The sequence below is a fragment of the Aquarana catesbeiana genome, linkage group LG13, assembly GCF_042186555.1.
Source record: "Aquarana catesbeiana isolate 2022-GZ linkage group LG13, ASM4218655v1, whole genome shotgun sequence".
Lineage (NCBI taxonomy): Eukaryota > Metazoa > Chordata > Amphibia > Anura > Ranidae > Aquarana > Aquarana catesbeiana.
In genome coordinates this window covers 203173881-203199131 of record NC_133336.1, presented here as the reverse complement: position 1 = coordinate 203199131, position 25251 = coordinate 203173881, and the positions used below count along the sequence as shown (strand labels likewise).

Below are 25251 nucleotides of genomic sequence, written 5' to 3'. Positions count from 1 at the left end.
CAGTACATTTAGATGTTACCGATGGGGGAGGTGTCTTAACCTCTTCTTCCTCCCCATCCTGCCTTATTATAGGGTTAGGGGTCTTGACTGTTCTAGACTTAAATGTCTGGGTGTAGAGCTGTCACATGCCTATCACTGTTACACTTGGTGCATTTTATGGCTTCTTTACATTCCTTGGATAGATGTCCTGAAGATGCACAGCATTTAAAGCAAGTTCCCAACTCTCACAGTAAGTTTTTGCGATCCTCTATGGATTTAATCCTGAACCCGATGCACTTGTTAAGCGGATGTGTTTTTTTATCTATGGGAAATTTTTTGTTTATGTCTCTCTGCTTCTGGACTCCAGCGGCCGACTGGTCAGGGCTTGTGTGGGTTGTGGGGGACACATCCGTCCTGCGAACTGAGAGGCATGTTCTAGCACTGCCATGTCTTGCCATTGGTCTTTCATCCTTCAGGCTACTTGTACTGAGTGTGGTCTGTGCACCCACAATGAAGCTTGGATCATTCTCTGTGCAGGCTGCTTCGCGAATGAAGCTCAAGAAGAAAGAGAAGGGGGGTAGGTGACTTGCTTCTCTCTTTTGTATTTGGAGCCTTGCGAAATCCATCTTTCTTGGAGGTTGTAGGGTAGCTTCTCCAAGATTGGTCTCACTCCACGAGCGGAGTCCAGGACATTGAGGCCTGTTAGGGATTGATCTGTTCTTGCAGACTGCAGCTCCTGCAGCAAATCCCTGAGTTCTTGTAACTTTGTATAGTCTTTGGCAGTAATTCTGGGAAAATTGTCGACCCTCTTGAAGAGTGCATCTTCAACTGACTCGAGACTACCATAGCACTCCTCTAGCCTTTCCCATACTAAGTCCAGATCTACTTGGGGGTGGTTCACGTTGGCTGCCCTGAGACTCTTAGCATGTTCCACGGATTCTTTCCCCAGCCATTTGGTCAGCAGGTGAGTTCCTCCTTGGTGGAGAAGCCCAGACTCTTAATAGCGTCCTTGAATGTGAACTTCCATATCCTGTAATTCTCGGGATGGTCGTCAAAGTTGGTGAGTCCCGTCTGCACCATGTCATGTCGGATCATATACTTCCCCATGTCGGTCAGGCCTGATACATTGGTGTGCTGATCTTGTTCTGTCGTGGTTCCCTGGAAGGGTCTTGTGATCGCCTCTTCTTTGATGAAAGTGTTTGATGATTGCTGGCCAGTGTGTATAGCTGTATCTCTCTGTGTTAGTGCAGCCACATGGTGAGCCTGTGGTGGTGCAATTATGAGCATATTGGCGTGTGGATGATCTCTTTGACTGCTGATATCCCAGGCACTTAGTACCCTTGGAGGAACAGCATCTTCTCTCAGGTCTAGCAAGTCTTTGGTGTCAGATATGTCGCCCTCACTGCACTGAGATGCACCGGTGTTGAAACAGAGAAGGCTCCTCACATTATCTTCCGTACGACTGCCTGCAACCTCTGGTGGCATCAGGTCGTATTTTGCTCCCCGCCGTCCAGTTGCACAGCTGCTTCCAAGACTTCAGCCTGGGCTATGGTGGCTGCTGCGTCCTCTTCCTTACTTAAGGCTTCTAAGGTTGCGTCCAATTCAGCCTTTTTACGTGAAGTGGCAGCAGCTGCTTTGGCGGCGGCTGTCTGCTCCTCCTCTTCTATCCATGCTCTCTCAGCTCTTATAAATGCCTCTTTCTGGGCATATTTGGCCCTAGCACATGCAGCCTCTGTGGTGGCTCGAGCCTTGATAGCACTTGCGCTTGCACTGGATGCATTTGACTGCACTGATTTGCCTGACCTTGAGAAGTGTCTGGATGAGCTATAGCGCAGTGACACTGTCTCCAGGAGGAGCTCCTTTCTTTCTTTTTGCGCTTTTGTGATGGCAGTCTCCACAATGCCTTCTCACTCCAGATCGATCGCTTTTTTCAGGTCACATTATTGCAGGCTGTCGTTTGTGTTCGTTCTAGTCAGATAGGTGAAGTAAGTCTGTGACAGTGCTATGTAATGTCCATGGCATGACTCAATCTGAGTTATGGTTTGCATAATCTGTTCTTCTTGACTGGTAGCACCTGTGGCATTACATATTTCAAATATTGTGTCTTCCCAAGCCCTTTCTAACTTGGCGCAGTGCGTGTCAATGTTAGCTTCATAATTTTCATGGGCCTTTTGTGTATGAGTGATTGTTCGTTTAGGCACTGTGCCTTCTTGCATTGCTCGCAGTTGTGTAATGGTCTCGGTGTCCAAGTTATCACTGTCCTGTATGGTGTCTAGTGTCTGCCATGCTGCTGGTGTGTGTAGGCCTTTAGCCAGCGTGTGTGGCGTGCGGTCTGTTACCTAGTCAGCAATGGGCAACTGTCTCGGATGTTGCCTTTCAGTGTCCTGCAACAGTCAGCGTAGAGGTAGCTGAACTCACAGGTATCCTGGTGCTTGACCCTTATCCTGGCAGCTGAATAGTGGCGTGCGCAGGGGTAGGTAAGATGGCTGCTCCTCACTGTTATGCCCTGTACACACGATCAGACATTGATCGGACTTACCGACAACAAAATCCATGTTTTTTTTCCGACAGATGTTGGCTCAAACTTGTCTTGCATACACACGGTCACACAAAGTTGTCGGAAAATCTGATCGTTCTGAATACAGTGACATAAAACACGTATGTCGGGACTATAAACGGGGCAGTAGCCAATAGCTTTTGTCTCTTAATTTATTCTGAGCATGCATGGCACTTTGTGCGTCGGATTTGTGTACACATGATCGTTATTTAACCGATCGGATTTTGTTGTCGGAAAATTTTATAGCCTGCTCTCAAACTTTGTGTGTTGGAAATTCTGATGGAAAAAGTCTGATGGAGCCCACACACGATCGAAATTTCCGACAACACAATCCGATTGAAAATCCGACTGTGTGTACAGGGCATTACACTATGCTGAGAGAGGATTCCGGAAAGACAGAATTGTTGTAAGGTTGCTTGCAGTCCCTTTGTCAGAGAGCTCTGTCACTGTTGCTTGTTCCTAGCATAAGGACTGTGTGAAGCTGGAGCTTTCTGTGCTGTTTTTCAAAGCACAGCAATCTGTTTTTTACTATTCTGCAACCCCAGTGTCATATGCGAGGTTATTATGGCAACCAGACTCTAGTTGATCAGAAAAGTAAACACTGTTCAAAGAGAGACAGCAAACAAACTAGGGACTCTTGTTCCATGATAGAGATGGTGTTGGAATAATTACACTTCATTTGTACCATCTACTCCACTGAGGACTTCTAGATCTGAATCTTTAGAAATTATAATGATGATCTATGTACACCGATTATACTGGATCTGGGGTCTGTCTTCTGTTACCAGGTTCATAGTTCTTGAACACTAAATTGTATTCCATTTTATTCCACTGCCAGAAGCTCATTGCAGGAAATGGATCTATAAAACATGTTCTCACCAATGGACTACTGTATTGCCCTTTAAAAACTGTAGCCTGCCAACTTCATATGTCAAAATGCTTCTATCTGTGTGAGGTATTGTGACATCATAACCCAACAGATGTGTTTGTGAATAATACTATATGATCACCATGTCAGAGATTTCATAGTGATCACAGGACTGGGAATCGTGATGATTTGTTCCTGAATGATAGAGGAGATTTGGATGTCATCTAACCACTTCAGCCCCGGACCATTTGGCTGGCCAAAGACCAGAGCACTTTTTGTGATTCGGCACTGCGTGGCTTTAACTGACAATTGCGCGGTCGTGTGACGTTGCTCCCACACAAAATTGATGTCCTTTTTTTTCCCACAAATAGAGATTTCTTTTAGTGGTATTTGATCACCTCTGCGGTTTTTATTTTTTGTGCTATAAACAAAAAAAAAAAACAATTTTGAAAAAAACGCATTATTATTTACTTTTTGCTATAATACATATCCCCAAAAAATATATAAAAAACATTTTTTCTTTAGTTTAAGCCGATACGTATTCTACATATTTTTGGTAAAAAAAAATCGCAATAAGCATTTTTTGGTTTGCGCAAAAGTTATAGCATCTACAAAATAGGCGATAGTTTTATGGCATTTTTATTAATAATTTTTTTTTACTAGTAATGGTGGCGATCAGCGATTTTTATTGTGACTGCAACATTATGGCGGACAGATCGGACACTTTTGGTGCTATTTTGGGACCATTCACATTTATACAGCGATCAGTGCGATTAAAAATGCATTGATCACTGTGGAAATGTGACTGTCAGTGAAGGGGTTAGCCACTAGGGGGCGCTGCAGGGGTTAAGTGTGTCCTAGGGAGTGATTATAACTGTGGGGGGAGGGGCTATGTGTGACATGACACTGATTACCGCTCCCGATTACAGAGAACTGTGATCAGTGTCCTGTCACTAGGCAGAACGGGGAAATGCTTGTTTACATCAGCATTTCCTCATTCTTCCTCTCCATGAGACGATCGCGGGTATCCCCGCGGACATCAAGTCCGCGGGACCCGCGGTCGCACTCAAAGAGCTCGCGGAGCTCGCAGTGCATGCGCGCGCCCGCAAACCACTTCTTAAAGGGCAACGTACAGGTACGTTAATATGCCTGTATGTGCCCTTCTGCCGATGTATATCGGCGTGAGCCGGTCGGCAAGTGGTTAATAATCAGAAACATACAAAGATGTACATTCATAATTCTCATTTGTAATATCACTTAAAGTGGTTCTAAAGGCTGAAGATTTTGTTTACCTTCTTGACCAAACAGGGTTTTATAGCAACACCTACAGGAGTAGAACACTAGGCAGAAAAAATGTTGGCACCTCCTATGGACAGTCTTCCCTGGACTTAAAACCCCTTCTCTACTATAGGCCTCCAGTCATTGTGCCTAGTGCCAGGAGTATGGATGTATTGCTTTATGCTGGGACTTGTGGTCTTATAGCTTTATTATTTGTTCCTTTTCTTTTCCTGGGATTTTTTCATGTGGAGATCTTCTATCAACAGTCAGGTCACCCCAGTTTGACCAGCGAGAGCACACAGACCGCTAGCTCTGCTCTCAGTCAACAGCGACTATGCCCCATCCTGGACTGGGGTGGCCAGTGAGTTAAATGTCTCATGTGGACACATAAGACTGGGCACCTATAGTCTGTGTTACAGTGTTACCCCTGGCCGACAACCCCCCACTTCAGTGGAGAGGAGGATCTCTGGGTTCAGCATAGGTTCATATGGCTGCCACGTGGCTATTTTTGGCTGGCAGCTATTTTCCCAGAGCCACAGCCACCATTTTACCTTCTCTTTTGGAGACATCCTGCATTTGCCATGCTCAGTGGCCATTTTCCCTAAGACCAAGTGCCAGTATGGGCTGAAAGAGCTGGCTCAGGGTGGTCATGAATCACCATTTTCTTGTAGCTCACAGCAGTGGCCTTCCCTTGGCTTCTGAGGGTCAGAGGATGTAGGAGTGGTGCCTAGCACCTGGTGGTGGAGTTCTGAGTTGTACACAGTGGCAGAGACAGGTTGCTGACTTCTTGTAGCATATGGCAGCCTGTGGTGAGTCCTCCCCTGGTATCCCTCTATCTCCCTCTCTGCTGGGCAGCCTGGGGGTGGTCTCTTTCCTTTACTTTGGGGTCCCTAGTTGCAGCAGCACCTGTCGGGTAGTGCTGTCCCTATGGAGTCTCAGGGGCTTGGTAACCCCTGGACCCCCTCCTGAAGGTGGCAGTCCTGTTCCTGTAGATGTGCTGATGGATAATCTCACTTGTGGATGTGGCTGTTGCATACCTTGTGTCAGAGCCTGACATGTAGAGAGAGGCCTCTCATACAGCCCCAGCTCTAAGAATACTGATGTTGCTACAGTGCCCGTGATAGCATGGGGGGAAACCGCTAATGCTCGTTGATATGCTAAGCTATGGATTTTTCTATGATGTGTTGTATTTCTTATACATAGTGTTGTACTTGTTGGTTTCTTTTTCCTGTCTGTGTACTTCTTACCAGTTATGTTCCAATAAAAAAGCCAGTACCTGTTACTCCAAAACGTCTGATCTGAATTGACTCCGCTGCACCAAGCAATCTTACTCTGCAACAGGTTATGGGCCCAGTGTCCGGATAAAGTTACATAACCAGGTGCGGCCCAGGCAGAACAAAGCCAGGAGACAGTGTGACTGATGCAGAGATCCGCATAAGGAAGTTTTCCAGTGACATCCCCTATATACAAGTAAGACTGTTCATATATAAAGGAAGAAATGAAAAGATGGCCAGAAACTCAGAGCTTAAACTCTCAGTGGCCAAGCTGAACAATGACAATTATCAGCTATGGAAGTTCAAAGTGGAAATGCTATTATCCAGAGACAAACTGTGGGAGCTTACCACCACAGAGAGGCCACAGGACAATAATCAGGACTGGGACAAGAAAAACAGACAGGCACGGGCCATCATAAGCTTACTAGTGGAGGATGATCAGCTCATTCATATACGTCATGAGGACACAGCGAAAGGCATGTGTGACGTACTGAAAAGACTGCATGAAAGATCCAGTTTAAACAGAAAGCTGTTTCTGCTGCGGAAACTTTACAAAATGAGACTTGGCAGAGAACAGGACATGCAGGAGCATATAAATGCAATGCTGGAAGTGACTCAGATCAATCGGGGAGAATATAACTGACAGTCACACTGCAGCCATGTTGTTATGCAGTTACACTGATATGTATACTGCATTAATCAATGCACTGGAGACACGACCTGAGACAGATCTGACGCTAGCATTTGTAAAAACCAGGCTCAAAGATGAGTATCAGAGAAGAAAGGAATTAGTGCATGACTCCACAGAAACCGACACCAGAACCGCTCTTAAAGTTACAGACGCAAGGTTACACAGGAAAGAGACCAGAGTGTGTTTCAGATGCCACAAACAGGGACACATAAAGAAAGACAGTACTATATGGAAAGCAGAGCAAATGAGACAGCATCCCTCTTATGCTAAACAAAAGGTCAAAACCATAATCAATGATCCATGGGAAGGAAACTGGAATGCCACATTTAAAATGACAGGCAACAATAAATGCCAAGGCTGGTGCATCAATTCGGGGGCAACCAGTCACATGACGAGTGATAGAAGTTTCTTCACAGAACTTGATCTGAACAACAAAGAAACTATTTATCTTGCAGATGGAAGCAAAATACATGCAGAAGGATATGGGCATGGAACCCTTGTATGCCCGGATGATGCGAGACACAATTTAGTCATACCAGTGAAAGATGTGCTTTATGTTCCTAATCTAGAAGGAGAACTCTTATCTGTGAAGCGTCTAACAGCCACAGGACTCACTGTAAAATTCCAAGATGACAAGTGTTCTATTCTAAACGGCAAACAGACAATAGCAAGTGCCAAGCTGGATGATCATCTATATCACCTTGACACAGTGAAGGAAAAGGTGAGACTATGTACACACAAGCACAGTGACTTGACACTGTAGGGGTATAAGCCCAGTCTCCTACCATTTTACATTATCCCACATTACCCTCCCTCCAAAAAACATTATAAATGACTCGAACTAGTTTTTTGGAGTAAATGGCCTCACGGCCTTAAATTTCTTTATTAAATATAAAAATACCATAAATATGTACATAAATAACCGTAACTTTTAATAATACTTTATTGTGAAACTATCCGTAAACAACTGTCACCATGGTCACTGTAAACAATTCTTTTGTTGAACCTACCAGTCGGGAACCCCTGACTCGGCAGTACACTAACTTCCGGTGACCGAAACCATTTTACCTCCTCCAAGCCCTACATAGCCTGAAAGTACACCACTTCAATCCCAACCTTCATGGATGGGTACCATCAACAACTCCCCATCCAATGGATGGGTACCATAACCAACCCCCATCCCCTGGATGGGTACAACATGTTTCATACATGTAACTAGAGCAATCCTATTAAAGGAAACCAAACAAACTGCCAAAAACTTAGGGCGGGTGGGTGGGAATCTTCTTCCACCACCGCTCTCAGAATGACATCACTTCCCCCCTCCTGCTCTACTTCCCCTCACTGCTCCCTCGGCCCCTCCCTTATCCTTAAAGGGGCCAGAATCCTTATTCTACATGATAACTGTGCAATCCCCAGCACTGTCATGCCGGCCCTGCACCGATCGTTTCACTCAGCTCCGGGCCTCTCTTGACACTGTAGGGGTATAAGCCCAGTCTCCTACCATTTTACATTATCCCACATTACCCTCCCTCCAAAAAACATTATAAATGACTCGAACTAGTTTTTTGGAGTAAATGGCCTCACGGCCTTAAATTTCTTTATTAAATATAAAAATACAATAAATATATACATAAATAACTGTAACTTTTAATAATACTTTATTGTGAAACTATCTGTAAACAACTGTCACCATGGTCACTGTAAACAATTCTTTTGTTGAACTTACCATTCGGGAACCCCTGACTCGGCAGTACCCTAACTTCCGGTGACCGAAACCATTTTACCTCCTCCAAGCCCTACATAGCCTGAAAGTACACCACTTCAATCCCAACCTTCATGGATGGGTACCATCAACAACTCCCCATCCAATGGATGGGTACCATAACCAACCCCCATCCCCTGGATGGGTACAACATGTTTCATACATGTAACTAGAGCAATCCTATTAAAGGAAACCAAACAAACTGCCACAGCACGAAAGGGGTAACCCCTTACCCTTGAGCGCACCTCCACACCCTCAGGCCTCTCTGAATCCCTTCTTGCACACCCAGGGCCCACAGATCAGTCCCCACCTCATTCAAATGTACCCCATCACTGCATAGATATCTCCAAGTATCTACTTCTAGCTCTCTATGCCTGATGGCTAAGCCCCCATTCTTCACAAAGAATCTACTCACTTCTTTATTCACTTTGATCCTTGCTCTGTTCACCTTATTTGCTGACCATGCCCAATGCCATGACAACCTGCCCACCATGTCAGACCAGACTAAGACCATATTAGGGTATGCCGCTTTTAGACGTAAAAAATCACATTTAATGTCTCTAATAAGGTCCCTCATGGATCTGGCTCCCATGTCATTCCCACCTACGTGCAGAAGTAATACATCAGGGGCTCTATCAAACCTGGCAAATCTATTTACCTCCCCCAACACCCTATTCCATCTCATACCCGGGACCCCAATCCACCTGACGAGTGCTTCTTGCCTGGGGATCCTTAATTGTCTGCCGTTCGGCCGAACGTCGGCTCTCTTTGCCCCCCAAAAAACATACGAGTGGCCGAGTATCCATACCAGGCCCACTTCACCTGTAAACAAGAAGAACAATACGAAAAAACGCCCATGAACATACAGTATCCACCAACATGCCCTTTAACTTAACCAACTATACTTACAACAACTGTGGTCGGACGTACAATTTAAATCTATCCGAATCCCACCTTCCAATCCGTCGAATGACGTCTTGGCTCAAACCTGCCCTAGCCGCCTCCGTGGCCGCCCCAATCCTGAAGGAATGGGAAGAAAATTGTTGCGGGTCGCACCCCACCCTGACCACGCATTTTTTAAAAACCGCTACAAACTGGAATTTAGATAAAAACCCACCATCCTCATGTATTAACAGGGGCCCTTCCAACTCTGATCTAATCTCCAAAAAGGATTGTACGACAGTCACCGGGCAGATACTTACCTCATCAATCCTGCCAACCTCCAAGTACCTGCCTTTGCCAGCCTGATCAGTCTTAGACCTTCTGATCCACACTCTAATCGACTCATGCCCCAACTCCATCTCTCCCACCATGAGACCCCCTGGTATTGACTTCGACGGGCTGACCAACTCGCTGATGCGCAGTGCCCCAAAAAATGCCAAAGCAAAAGCTGCCCGAAATAACTTGTGTTCGTAAACGGATATACATACCTTTTCCAAACAATTAAACATCCTTCTCAACATGTCAAACGATACCGGTCGCCTCCCATCCCTGCTTTTGTGTGACTTCCTATACCCCTTGACAGCCTGTCTTACCCAAAACTCCTTGGTGTAATCACATATCCCTTGCTATTTGAAAAGAAAGGCCAAACCTGCCAACTCGCGGTCTATGGCAGCTGCCGAGATACCCTTCTCAAAACCCTGAACGATGAAATACAGAACAGCATGTCCGACTGTCGGATCATCTGCGGCTACACCCAGTTCGTTTAAACAAGTAAACCAGGCTCTCCATACCTTAGAGTAGGCATTCCACGTAGCCATACTCACGGATTGCCGAATCCACTTTGCTGCGATTCCAAAGCAATGTTCCACATCCAGATGGGACAGGCGATCCCTTGTTGTTCTGCCTCTGGCGCCAACGTCCGGAACCTGTCCCACTGAAAACGAGACAAAGCGTCAGCCAAAGTGTTGTCAACCCCGGGTAAGTGTACAGCATAAATAAATGCGTTCACTTGCAAACAGCGAAGCACCAAGTGTCTTAACAACCTGACCACTGGCACTGATGCCGCCGTCAGCCGGTTAACCACTTGGACCACTCCCAAATTGTCACAATTGAAGCATACTTTTTGGTTCCTGAAGGATTCTCCCCACAGTTCCATAGCCACCACAATAGGGAATAGTTCCAATAAAACAAGGTTCTTCAAGAACCCTGCCTCTTGCCATGCCTCCGGCCATCTGGCCGCGCACCATTGACCTTTGCAGAAAGCCCCAAACCCTGTGGAGCCGGCCGCATCAGTGAATAGCTCCAGGTCACAGTTGCTAACGGGACCCGCCATCCAAAGAGCCCTTCCATTGAAAGACTCTAAGAAAACCTGCCATACACGCAAATCTTCTCTATGTTCTTCTCTATGAAATGTGTTGGCGCCCTGATCCCAGCTGTAGCAGCCGCCAAACGCCTGCAAAAAACTCTGCCCATCGGCATGATTCGGCAAGCAAAGTTCAGTTTTCCCAGTAGAGATTGAAGTTTTCTCAGCTGTATTTTTCTAAGCCCTCTGGTCCCACGCACTTCTTCCTGCAACTGCATCAGCTTGTCCATCGGAAGCCTGCACTCCATCTTAGTTGAGTCTATCTCAATGCCCAAAAATGTTATAGTCACCGTCGGACCTTCCATTTTTTCAGGAGCTAAGGGAGCCCCAAAACGCTCCGCCAGGTGTTGCAGTGTACCCAACAGAACCGCACAAATTTTGGAACCCGCCGGTCCAACACATAAAAAATCGTCCAAATAATGGATGATTGAGTTGATCCCTGCGACGTCCCTAACTGCCCATTCCAGGAATGAGATGAATGTCTCAAACAGGGCGCAAGATATAGAGCATCCCATGGGCAGGCATCTATCCACATAGTAAGACCCTTCCCAAGTACAGCCCAGTAACCGAAAACTGTCCGGGTGCACCGGCAATAGCCGGAAAGCCGATTCTATATCAGACTTAGCCATTAGGGCACCCTGCCCATACTTCCGTACCCATGCCACCGCCGCGTCGAAGGATGTGTACGTCACCGCACACTCTTCTGGAGCAATGGCATCATTGACCGACCCCCCTTTTGGAAAAGAGAGGTGGTGTATGAGCCTATACTTGTTGGGCTCCTTTTTGGGAACCACTCCCAAAGGGGAGACCACTAAATCCGGCAGTGGCAATTCTTTGAATGGGCCCGCCATGCGGCCCAAAGCTACCTCCTTCCCCAATTTTTCGGCCACTATCGCTGGATGTTGCATTGCCGACTTCAGATTCTGAGCCTCTGGCGGTGTTGTTGCCAAAGAACACGGAATCCGAAAACCGCTCATAAATCCAGCTTCTAATACAGCAGCCGCTGTACGATCGGGATATCTATTGAGGAAAGGAAGCATCCTTTCCACCCGCACCGGAGTCCTCCCTCTTACCCGAAGCATCTCCAACCGGACCTTTTCCTTTTTTAAAACATTTGGACAGCGCATGAGATCCCCTGCAGCCGGAGCACATGTGTTTAAAGCGACAATTGGATCCGAATCTGCAGGTGCCCTCGTTGAACTGCCAGCAGTAACCCCATCTTTTTTTGGCCGGTTGTCCTGGAGCTGCGGAACCTCCAACCCCTGCCTGAAAAAACTGATACCGTAGCCAAGCCATACCACCATACGTCCTGTGAGCTTCGCTAATGGCTTCCAAATAAACAAATAACGCCGAGCAATTCTCTGGTGCCTTTTCACCTACCACGCTCGCTAAAATGGCAAACGCCTGCAGCCAATTAGCAAATGTACGTGGAATCAAGCGATATCTCCGCTTTTCCTCATCCTCCTTCTTGCCTTCCACTGGTTTTAACCTATCCAGGTTAAATTTTTCCAACGGCAATAAGATGAAAATTTCCACGTATTCGCCCTTCCATATCTTTTCTTTTACTTCCGTCTTTAAATGGGCTCCCAAAGGTCCCTCAAAACACACGTACACTTCGCTCCTAGCCGCATCTGCCAACCTAACTGAATCAGGCCTTTTTTCGCCCGTCTTACCTTGATCCCCCGAAGTCGTGGCCACTACTGTCATGCTGACGTCCTCTACCGGTGTCACAGGTAGAACGCCTGTGACCTGCATGTCCCCCGCTGTCTGCGGAAAGGTAGTTGCCGTCCATGCACTCGCGGGACTACCACTCGTCCCTGCCTCAACCCGTGTCACTAGCTCCTTCAGCCTGACTAACAGCTCCCTTAATCCCATGTTCCCAGACCCGGCTAAGGTAGGCCCAGTTACCCCCGACCCTGTTTCCCCCCCTGTATGCTGTAGTCCCCCCTGTTTTCCTCGACCCAATAAGGCATGTAATAAAGCTGTAAAAGAATTCAAAGAATCTGACTCACCGGGCTGACCTGGACCGGACCCAACAGCCGCCACTCTTGGAACCACCGCCGCAGGGAGTCATTCGTCTTCTCCTCCATCCAACCCGGACACTTCCCCTTCTGATCGGTCATCACTGGGTTCATTCCTGACGATCGCCTGTTGCACCCCCGGCACGACTGCTCTGGGTGCCGAGGGTCTGCGGTGCTGTGGATGGCCTTCTCTTTCAGAAGTACCGCCAGACCCGTTAGATGCCCCCTTAGCTGTACCTCTGCGACTTCCGCGTGGTGGGGTACTTAACACTTGGCTGCTGGCTGCACTGGAGCCCGACCCTGCATTCCTCGCTGACCCAGTCCTATGCTGCCGAGTGTTGCCAGCCAACCCAGCCATCTGTGCTGTCTCATGGCAGGCTGATCCCCTCTCTCTGGTGTCATTCCTCCTCTCCATCCCTGCTGCTCCATCCCTCAGTGTCATACACCTGCGACGCACTGGGGGGGAAGAGCCACGTGGTCTGCTGGGCGTCCTGGCACTTGTCCCTCTGCCTCTGCGACTGGCTCCCCTGGCTTCCCCTGCTCTGGTCACAGGGGGCCGATCACTGACCATACTCTGGGGATCCCTGTTGTCCTCCTGACCTCCCCTCCCCCGGGACTCACTTGGGCCTGAAGCTGGGCTATACCTCTCAGGAGGCCGGGACCACCGAGCATGAGGTGGGGGCACCCCCCCGCTCGCCGCTGTTCTCTCTCCAGCTATCTGTGTAAGCTGCTGCTGCAGCCAGTCCGTGCCGTGAGCGGCAACCGCCGCTCTCAAATCATCCAAAAATCCCTCTATCGCTGCCATCCTGTCTAATCTCAGCTTAAAAGGGGGTAAAAACCTAATTTTTGCAGAGCGGTGAGGAGCTGTGATAATCTTCTTCCACCACCGCTCTCAGAATGACATCACTTCCCCCCTCCTGCTCTACTTCCCCTCACTGCTCCCTCGGCCCCTCCCTTATCCTTAAAGGGGCCAGAATCCTTATTCTACATGATAACTGTGCAATCCCCAGCACTGTCATGCCAGCCCTGCACCGATCGTTTCACTCAGCTCCGGGCCTCTCTGTATACATATATGGCACAGACGTCTAGGTCACAGGCACCCAGAATGCTTACAGGAACTACAAAGGAGGAATCTGACAATGGATCTAACAGTATCCCCTTGTCCCCTTGTCCAGTTACTGTTAAGTGTGAATGTTGCATTAAATCCAAAACTACAAGAGCAACACTTCCCAAAGTCAGTCAGAAGAGAGCTTCAGGACCACTTGACTCCAAAAAAGAGCGTTTGAAGATATCTTCGTTGGATACAGTGACAATGTCAAGGGTTACAGAATCCTAAATCCCAAAACAAACAATGTTATTATTAGCAACAGCATAACTTTTATTTAAGATTTAAAAGACAATGTAATGACAACAGTAGAAGCAAGAATAGAAGAGAAAACTGACATTGACCAGCCCATCTCTGTAACTATCGAACAAACAGTTGAAGTGAGTGCAGACTCAACCAGTACTGAAGAACAGACACAAGAAGGTTCAGACACAAAAACGAGACGTTCAACAAGAGAAAACAAGGGTAAACCACCTATACATCTCTCATACAAAGCAAGCAACGAACCTGCCAGCTGGGAAGAAATATCTCGGCTTTCAGAACAAGAAGCAAGTAAATGGATAAAGGCTGCTGAGGAAGAGATAAAATCCATGCATGACACTAAAACATGGACACTTACAGAGCTACCACCCGGAAGGAAAGCCATAGGCTGTAAATGATTTTTAGAGTAAAATACAATGCAGATGGCACAATTGAACAGTACAAAGCAATACTAGTAGCCAAGGGCTATTCTCAAAAATATGGAGAGGACTATGATGAGACATTTGCACCAGTAGTCAAGCACACTACAATACGGACTTTGCTGACAGTAGCCATCATAAGGAAAATGCAAGTGAAATCTTTTGATGTGAAAAACGCGTTTCTACATGGCGATTTAACAGAAGAAATTTACATGGAACAACCGCCAGGATTTAAAGATAAACAAAGGTCAGACCTAGTGTGTAAACTTCGCAGGAGTATATATGGTCTAAAGCAAGCAGCCAGAGCATGGAATATAAAAATAAATGAAGTGCTTATGCATCAAAACTTTCTAAGGAGTAAAGCAGACCCCTGCTTATACACAAAGACATTGACAAACAGATGGGTCTATATGTTTATTTATGTGGATGATACCCTGATTTGATTTGAGCAAGAAAAGGATGAAGCAGAAATACTGGAAAAACTAAATCAGCACTTTGACAACAAAGACCTTGGCAACATAAAGAATTACCTCGGCACCCAGATCGAGAGAAAGGAAGATGGCAGCTTTCTTCTGAACCAAAGGCACAAAATACAAGAAATAATTGAAACATTTGGAATGGAAGACGCCAAACCAGTAGAGTCTCCCATGCAAACCAACTACACTAGGTGACTGCGATATTGTGTCAATCTCGCCGCATTTATCGGCGAGATTTGACACCTGCGAGCCCCGTCGTGGGAGCCAGCGCCGAAATGGCTCACTCATCGGGAAAGGAAAACTTTTTTTGTCCTTTCGCGATGAGCGACAGGCAGTGCTGACAGCTGTCTGGTATGAATCCTGAGGAGGAATGCCCGCCAAATTTTAAATGAAAAAACCAGCGTGGGTTCCCCCCCAGGGGCATACCAGGCCCTTAGGTCTGGTATGGATTGTAAGGGGAACCCCTTACACCAAAAAATTGGCGTGGGGGTCCCCCCAAAATCCATACCAGACCCTTATCCGTGCATGCAGCCCGGCCAGCCAGGAAAGGGGGTGGGAACGAGTGAGCGCCCCCCCTCCTGAGCCGTACCAGGCCACATGCCCTCAACATGAGGGGGTGGGTGCCTTGGGGCAGGGGGGGCACCCTGCGCCCCCCCCCCACCCCAAAGCACCTTGTCTGTCATTTCACCTTGAGGCTAGGTGACAGATGCACTCTGCAGGAGTCAGAAGTGCACCACTAGGTAGTGGACCCTAGGACTGACTGCTGCGAATTGAACCCTGGGAGGTTCAGGAAGCAGGTCTACTGGATCACTGACACAGATCCCACTGGGAGCTAGAGCATAGATTCCCCAGGGCGCGGAGTCTAAGAGCCAGCAGGTGTTCACCAGAGCCTTTAGTGGTAAGGATGGACTGTGCTGCAGTATGGCTCCAGGTTGCGGCCCCCAGGGTCTCACAGCTCATGCTCACGGTAGACTACAAGTGAAGAGGAAGGAGGCAGCAGGCTGGAACAACAAGGAAAGTAAGGGACAAGCCAAGGTCGGGGCCACAAGCAGACAAGGACAACAGAGTTCACACCAAGGTTCAGGGTCACAGGCAAACAGGGATGGTCGGGGACACGCCAAAGGTCAGGGTCACAAGCAGACAGGAATAGTAAAGAACAGGCCAAAGTCGGTAACTGGAATCAGACGTAGGAAACACAGCAAGTACACACGAAAGCTAACACACAATGGTTGATCAGCACTGCTGCAGTGCACAGGTTAATATAGGCTTCCCTGATAGGGCCTGGGGTGGGGCCATGCTTAGAGGAGAAGTTATAAAACCAGTCAGGTGAGAGGCAGCTGGTCTTTAGAGATGAACACATGGAGACAGGTAGGCTGACACAGAAACTCTATTGCATAACCATGACATTGTCCCCATGTTGATGAGGACAAGGGCCTCTTCCCGACAACCCTGGCCGTTGGTTGTTGGGGTCTGCGGGTGGGGAGCTTATCGGAATCCGGGAGCCCCCTTTAATAAGGGGGCCCCCAGATCCCGACCCCCCACCCTATGTGAATGAGTATGGGGTACATGGTACCCCTACCCATTCACCTGGGGGAAAAAGTGTCAATAAAAAAACACACAGTACACCGGTTTTAAGAGTAATTTATTAGGCAGTTCCGGGGTCTTCTTCCGACTTTGGGGGGTCTTCTTCCGACTTCTCCCGGTGTTCCGCCTCTTCTCCCGGGCCCCTCTGCTATCTGGTTCCAGATCTTTAGACAGCAGGGGGCCCGGTCTGCTGCCGCTGTCTTATCACTGCTGTCTCGCCGCTGTCTCGCAGCTTCTTCTCTTCTTCCGATGTTGACACGACGCTCTCTCCGGCTGGAATGCTGTGTGCGAGCTGCGGAGCCATTTATATAGGCGGTCCCAGCATGTGCAGGGACTCTGGCGTCATAAGGGGGCATGACCCCAGAGTCCCTGCACATGCTGGGACCGTGACGTCACAAGGGGGCGGGGTCAGCGCCTATATATATGGCCCCGCAGCTCACACACAGCATTGCAGACGGAGAGAGCGTTGTGTCAACATCGGAAGAAGAGAAAAAGAGGCGAGATAGTGGCGACAGTGGCAGCAGACCGGGCCCCCCGCTGGCAAAAGAGCTGGAAGAAGATAGAGGAGGAGCCCGGGAGAAGAGGCGGAACACCGGGAGAAGTCGGAAGAAGACCCCTCCGAAATCAGAAGAAGACCTCGGAGCTGCCTAATAGATTACTCTTAAAACCTGTGTACTGTGTGTTTTTATTAAAGGGGGCTCCCGGATTCCAATAAGCCCCCCGCCCGCAGACCCCGACAACCAACGGCCAGGGTTGTCGGGAAGAGGCCCTTGTCCTTATCAACATGAGGACAAGGTGCGTTGGGGTGGGGGGCCCGCAGGGTGCCCCCCCTCCCCCAAGGCACCCACCCCTCCATGTTGAGGGCATGCGGCCTGGTACGGCTCAGGAGGGGGGGATCGCTCGCTCGTCCCCACTCCCTTTCCTGGCCGGCCGGGCTGCGTGCATGGATAAGGGTCTGGTATGGATTTTGGGGGGACCCCCACGCCGATTTTTCAGCATAGGGGGTTCCCCTTACAATCCATACCAGACCTAAGGGGCTGGTATGCCCCTGGGGGGAACCCACACCGGTTTTTTCACTTAAAATTTGGCGCGGCGTTCCCCCTCAGGATTCATACCAGACAGCTGTCAGCACTGCCTGTCGCTCATCACGAAAGGAAAAAAAATTTCCTTTCCCGATGAGTGAGCCAGCGCGACATGCACAGTACCCTGTCGCCGAGAACCAGCGCGATGGTATCGCGCTGGAAACACAATCTCGTGGTCAGGTACTGTACCTAAAGAAGATGAATTGTCAAGACAACCCATTACCTAATACTCAATACAGGTAAGCAATAGGGAAATTGCTGTACCTTACTACTGCTACAAGGCCGGGCATTGCAGCAACTGTTGGAATCCTATGCAGAAAGGTTTTGACACCAAGTAAAAAGGACTGGAATGCTGTAAAGCGAATCATTCGCTATCTTAATGGGACTTCGCACTACAAGTTAAAGTTACCAGCAAGTGATGAAAGGACCTAAACAGGATATGTGGATGCTGACTGGGCAGGAGACACCAATGACAGAAAATCTACCAGTGGCTACTTATTTTTTCCATCAGGTGGTGCCATCAGTTGGACTAGTAAAAAGCCACTCTCTGTTACACTGTCGTCTAGTGAAGCAGAATATGTTGCTGCGGCACAGGCAAGCCAAGAAGTCATATGGCTGAGACAGCTATTAACAGACTTGGGTCAGCCACAGTTGGTACCAACAGAAATCTATGAGGACAATCAAGGATGCCTTGTACTTGCGCACATGGAAGGAGTTAATTCAAGAACCAAGCACATTGATGTGAAGTTCCACTTTCTTAGGGATCTTCAAGAGCTAGGTCTTCTTGAGTTACCTTATTGCCCAACTGAGGATATGACAGCAGATATCCTTACAAAGCCCCTGACCGCTGAAAGACATTCAAGGCTTACAAAGAAGATGGGTTTAACAGACTAAGCCTTAGCTGTTGAGAAGGGGTGTTGGAGATACAACGACTTTCAGCTTAGCCTATTGACTGCAGTTCACAAACAGGACACTAGATGTCGCTAATGCTCAGTGATATGCTATGCTATGCATTTTTCTATGATGTGTTGTATTTCCTATATATAGTGTTGTACTTGTTGGTTTCTTTTTCCTGTCTGTGTACTTCTTATCAGTTATGTTCCAATAAAGAAGCCAGTTCATGTTACTCCACAATGTCTGATCTGAATTGACTCAACTGCACCCAGCAATCTTACTCTGCAACACAACTTATATAGGAAGATTTGTTTAATCTCTGTGTATATGTAAGAGTTTACAACCACTTTAAATTTATATTTATCTTATAAAGGTGTGTTATATGACTCAGAGAGAGAGACTTAAGTATAATCTACTAAATGAACAAAAAATATATTGCTTACAGGAGAAGTATGGGAATGCATAAAAAGGTAGTACATGTTACCCTCATACCTGAATTGCATTTCTTTCTTTCCCCAGTCCTTTAGTTTTTTCAGTATAGTCTTTTGAAGAGTCCAGAATCAGCCTCTAACATTCTCTCTCAGTTCAAAAGTTTCCAGGGGGTAGATACTGCTCCTCAATCCAGCCCCTCCTTCAGTCCCTCATTCTCTTGGATATGTGGGTCTGCTTGGTGAAGAGGTGCACACCCAAGCTGCTATCTAGAGCGAGCACGTTCTTCACATGACTCTGTTTCCATGGCAGCATGTCCCCAGCTAAAACCCAGAAGCAGAGGCAGCGTGACACAAGCAGTGAAGTGTTCTCACCTCCCAGCAGCAAGCCTCCAACATCTCCTACAGTGGGCTTTGTCGTTCCTATGTCCTACAAATTCCCTCCCCCCTTCCCCTCACTCTGGGTAGTTCAAAGTCTGTGTCAGTGTCTCCTCCAGCCAATGGGGAAAGAGTGTCACTGAGTCATCCCCATCCCCTGTACTCCTATACAGTCCCACCATCCCTATCCCCTGAATTCCTATACAGTCCCATCATCCCCATTCATTGTACACCTATACAGTCCCATCATCCCCAACCCCTGTACTCCTAGCAGTGTAAAACCGGCCTAAGCATCTATACATGGAAGGCTCCATGACCTCAATCACATAGAACAATCTGAATAGCCAATAAAATCACAATATTGGCTCTAATTGCTTTACAGTAAATGCAGGCAATGCTGACAAAAGCCAGTGTTGTATTTTACTTTAAAATGTATTATTTGCATTATAATTTTAGCAGGAAAGTAGAATATAATAGACAAAACAGAAAAAAGGGGGTATTGTTGCACTACTAAGAAATATTCTATTAGTTAGGATGAATCAGCAGCCGGCATCACCAGTATAGTAACTGTATAGTGAATGTAAACATTTTTTATATAAATGCAGCGCTAAGTGGCAATTAACATGCGTTCAGTGAATACAGAAATATATCACCTTACATAAATGGTGTGTGTACTCATCAAAAAAAGTGTGTTCATAATTCAATAAAAACACAATAAAACTTATGCAGAACAATCTTTGACATAAACCCTATATTACAAGGGAAAACAAAACTAACATATGTTCGGTGCATACAAGAAAAACTGGTATATGTTCGGTGCATCCAAGAATGTATCACCTTTCATAAGTGATAGGTGTCACCTTTCATAAAGGTGTACACCCAACAAAGATGTGGTATTGTGTGAAAACAAAATAAACTCTTGAAACCAAAATATAGTCCACAAGTGAAAAAATCAGTGACAGTAACTCTAAGTAGTATATGGCAGAGAATTTTTTTTTTTTTTTACATTTACAAGTAGAATATAATACACTGTACAGAGCACTATCACCAGGGCAGCTGATAGAAATCATGGGGCCCCGTACAGTCTACCTGATGGGGCCCCCTTCAGCCCCACACTGGTTCTGCCCCTGGCCCCTCCTCCAGCCCCACCCTGGCCCTGCCCCTGGTCATGCCCATGGTCCCTCCTTCAGCCCCACCCCTGGCCCCTCCCCAGAAGGTCAGAGACTGCAGACATAGTACAGTAGACAGTCAGAGACTGCAGACATAGTACAGTAGACAGTCAGAGACTGCAGACATGGTACAGGAGATGGTCAGAGACTGCAGACATGGTACAGGAGATGGTCAGAGACTGCAGACATGGTACAGGAGATGGTCAGAGACTGCAGACATGGTACAGGAGATGGTCAGAGACTGCAGACATGGTACAGGAGATGGTTACATACTGCAGACATGGTACAGAAGACGGTCAGAGACTGCAGACATTATACAGAAGATGGTTAGAGATCGCAGACATGATTGATTCAGGAGATGGTCGGAGACTGCGTTTATGGCTGAACCCAGTGTACAAGTATATCGTATCACAGGGCTGATCCACTCTATTTAAACCATCTCTGCAAGATCAAGTCAGTGATTTTCCTTTGAAAGCACAACCAAGTGACAGAAGACAGCATCACATCCAATTTCCAAAATACAAATTTTCTTACAAACAGTGAACTGGTCAGGATTAGTGGAGGACAGTAACCAGTTAATGGGGCTGTGAAGTTTCTAGCCTGATCCAGCAGTAAATTCTTACAAAAAAAAACAAACAAAAAAAACCCATCAAACAATCTGTGCAGCACACACAGAGCTCTGGCTAAATAGCTGATTATAAGCTGAAATGGTTTACAGCTGCTGAAGAGTCTTCCAGAGATCGTATCAGTGTGATCAGGCAATGTGCAGGTCAGGTTAGGCAGATTTAAAAAAAAGTAACCATCAAGACAAGAGGGAGAGGAGGCTGATCGGTAACCTGTACACTGTCTGATCACATAGATATTTGGAAGACACTGCAGTCGGCCAGCAACATGTTACTGTGCTCCCAACAATCCTGTTTCCACTAAGCCACAGCTGTGTGTCCCGCAGAACCTGTATTGCTGCTGTAGTCATACCTCCGTGTGTCTCCCTCCTTGCTCCCCCATTGAGCCCCACTCCAGCACTGTTTACAGTCAAATGTGAGTGGCTGGGCTGAAGGGGAGGGAAACACTTTTTTTAAAATTACTTTGCATTCTTTCATTCACTGTTTATATTGCCTGCCCCCCCCCCCCCGCTGGCCGGGCCAGTTGTACTGGCTTATCAGTGGCCCTGACTATCACTGACTTCTACACTCACTAATGCCTGCTTCTTTCCTGAATGTGTGCAGAGATCGTTCTGTCTGCAACAGGGAGGAGGGGAGGAGGAGAACAGCTCTGTTTGTTGTGTTTAGTCTTGGGAACGAGCAGAGAGCCCAGAGCTGATGTCATCACACAGATGACAGGAAGAGGGTGGATCCAGACTCCCCATTGTCAGTATGACACTGCAAGAAAGTCTGTAGACCCTCCCACAGGTAATTAACTCTATTTTAACAGAAACGGTGCACTTCTCAGAGGGCAGGAAAGATTTGTAGATACTAGCAGCTTATAAGGATTAGGATTAAGCAGAAAAAAGGAAACCCATATTTCTCTTTTAAACAAACAAGGAAAATCAGGTCCAAAGTTCAAGACAAACAATCAGACTCTAACCTTTTTACAATCACCACCATATATATTATAGCCATGGCAGTGGCATTACTAGGGTTGGTGTCACCCCAACTATAGTCCCCCTTCAGTACAGACCACCCTCCCTCAGTACAGACCCCCCCCAATAAGTACAGACACCCTTTCCTAAGTATAACCCCCCACTAAGTACAGAATCCCTTTCCTCAGTATAACCCCCACTAAGTACAGACTCCCTTTCCTCAGTATAACCCCCCACTAAGTACAGACTCCCTTTCTTCAGTATAACCACCCATTAAGTATAGACAGCCCTCTGTGTGGACCCCCCATCAGCTTATACCCCCCTCTGTGCAGACTCCCCCATCAGCATAGACCCCCCTCAGTGCAGACCCCCCTCCATAAGCATAGATCCCCCTCAATTCAGACCCCCCCTCCATAAGCATAGATTCCCCTCAGTGCAGACCCCCCTCCATCAGCAGAGACCCCACGCAGTGCAGACCCCCACTCCATAAGCATAGACCATACATTCTGTGACGATCTGGGGTGATTAAGCTCTAGTGGTGCATCCAAGTTGAAGAAATCGTGTCAGTCCCGACTGCATTTTCAAAGGCATGGCAGCCCATTTTTGTTCAAAAATAAACATCAGATTCTCTTGCAGCGCTATTCAGCATTACAGTCCTGCTTCAGAACAACCAGAATTCAGCCTTCCTGGCTTAAAACGTAGCACTCCTGCTCAGACCTTACACCTTAGGCCTTGGTCTGTCTTCCCCAGACCTGACATTTTTTCAGCTTCGTGCTGCACTGGCTCTCTCCTGACTCCTAGGCCAGAACTCGTCTGCCAGGCAGAGCTGTCTCCATAGATGAGCACCAGGGATGACCTTCGAGTTCGAGTCAAACTCATGTTCGACAGTTCACTGAACAGCGAACAATTTGGGGTGTTCGTGGCAAATTCGAAAGCCACGGAACACCCTTTAAAAGTCTATGGGAGAAATCAAAAGTGCTAATTTTAAAGGCTTGTATGCATGGTATTGTCATAAAACGTGTTTGGGGACCTGGGTCCTGCCCCAGGGGACATGTATCAATGCAAAAAGAATTTTTAAAAGAGGCTGTTTTTTCGGGAGCAGTGATTTTAATAAAGCTTACAGTGAAACAATAAAAGTGTAATATTCCTTTAAATTTTGTACCTGGGGGGTGTCTATAGTATGCCTGTAAAGGGGCACATGTTTCCCGTGTTTAGAACAGTCTGACAGCAAAATGACATTTCAAAGGACAATAACTTGCATATAAGCCTTTAAAATGAGCACTTTTGATTATTCATGTTTGTGTCCCTTTAACGGTGTTCGCGTGTTCAAACTATTTTTTTTCCTGCAAGTTCTGCTGCGAACCAAATCGGGGGTGTTCGGCTCATCCCTAATGAGCACTGACCTCTATTCCTGGGATGATTATGAAGCCAGTGCACAGGTGTGCAATTAGCAAGCCTACCAAAATCAGGCTTACACTGCTCATATGCACCTGTGACACAGGGTCGCATCTCCACACATCCTCCCCCCGTTTCGCAATGGAGGGAGAAATACAACTCCCTTCTTCCTAAAGGGGCACTCCACCCACCTCTTTTTCCGAGTGTGCTTCCATGCACACTTCTTCCCAATTTTTGGGTGCTTACATTTCTTCTCACCTCCCCCAGATCTACTCTCCCAAGACTGTAGGGTCCTACTTTGACATCCGTCTCAACTTTACCCAGCACTTTTTGGGTTTCAGGTTCACTAATACCTGTTTGGTTACCCCTGGCAACCGCTTTCTTAAAATTACCCAGTTCCCCAGTTACCCATTTTTCAACTATTTGTTTTTGGGCCAGGAATAATACTTTTTGCAAAAATATCTTAGTGTAACCACACACCCTATCTTTTACCACCCCCAACACACACAACTCCACCGTAGCCATCATAGGTTTATTTATGACTTTTCCTAGTTTAACTACCTTTTGCCAATACCTTCCTATGCATCCACACTGCCACATGACGTGGACGAAATCCGCTCCTCCCTCTCCACATCTTGTACAGTCTGACGCCTGCATCCTCCCCATCTTATATAATCTATTTGGTGCCAAATATGTCTGATGTATTATATTTAACTGAATTATTCTATTGTTTATTGCCGGCGATACTCTCAATGCGAGGAGCAGATTTCATCCCAGTCCTGCTCACTCATTCCTGGGATAACTACCTGCCATTTTTCCCTCACTCCCACCGCCTCCCCATTTATTTTACTCTGTAACAAGTGTGAGTACAACTTATGCTACGTACACACGGTCGGACTTTCCGGCGGACTTGGTCCGGCACACTTTCTGACGGACTTTGTCCGCCAGGTGCGCCGGACTTTAAAACGGACGGACTTGCCCACACATGACCGGACTTTTCCGGCGGGCTAAGTCCGCCCGTCTTTCCGACGGACTTTCGCCGGAGTTACGGCGGACTTTCAGAATGAACGGACTTGCCCACACACGGACAAGTCTGTTCATTTTGAACGTGACTCATGTGCGACGGGACTAGAAAAGGAAATCAATCTTGCCGCTTTTATCGGCAAGATTGACACCTTGCGAGCCCCGTCGCTGGGCATACCAGGCCCTTAGGTCTGGTATAGATTATAAAGGGGAACCCCCTACGCTGAAAAAACGACGTGGGGTCCCCCAAAGATCCATACCAGACCCCGATCCGAGCATGCAGCCCGGCCGGTCAGGAAAGGGGGTGGGGACGAGCAAGCGCCCCCCCCCCTCCTAAACCGTACCAGGCCGCATGCCCCCAACATGGGGGGTGCTTTGGGGGAGGGGGGCGCTCCGGGGGGTCTTCCTCCGGCTTCGGGGGTTCCTCCGGTTCCTCTTCTCCCGGCGTCCGGTTGGTTCTTCTCCGCTCTCTTCTCCCGGTGTTCCAGTTCTTCGGCCGGCTCATCTGCTGTCTTCAGGTAGCTCTCTTGCCAGCAGAGGTCCGGGCTTCTGGGCTTCTTGGCTTCTTCCCTCTTCTCTTCTCCAGATGTTGACACGACGCTCTCTCTGGCTGGACTGCTCTCTGAGGGCTCCGTTGTGACTTATATAGGCGGAGACCCCGCCCCCTAATGATGTCACAGTCCCTGGGCATGCTGGGACTGTGACGTTTTAGGGGGCGTGGTC

The 25251-nt window shown here is 47.6% G+C and overlaps 2 protein-coding genes across 2 annotated transcripts in view; both read left to right on the top strand.

Annotated features, from left to right (window-relative positions):
* Positions 1–25251, top strand: part of LOC141117699 (NACHT, LRR and PYD domains-containing protein 3-like) — a 2363088-nt gene that overhangs the window by 217670 nt on the left and 2120167 nt on the right. The window lies entirely within an intron of this gene.
* Positions 1–25251, top strand: part of LOC141116654 (NACHT, LRR and PYD domains-containing protein 3-like) — a 168202-nt gene that overhangs the window by 95798 nt on the left and 47153 nt on the right. The window lies entirely within an intron of this gene.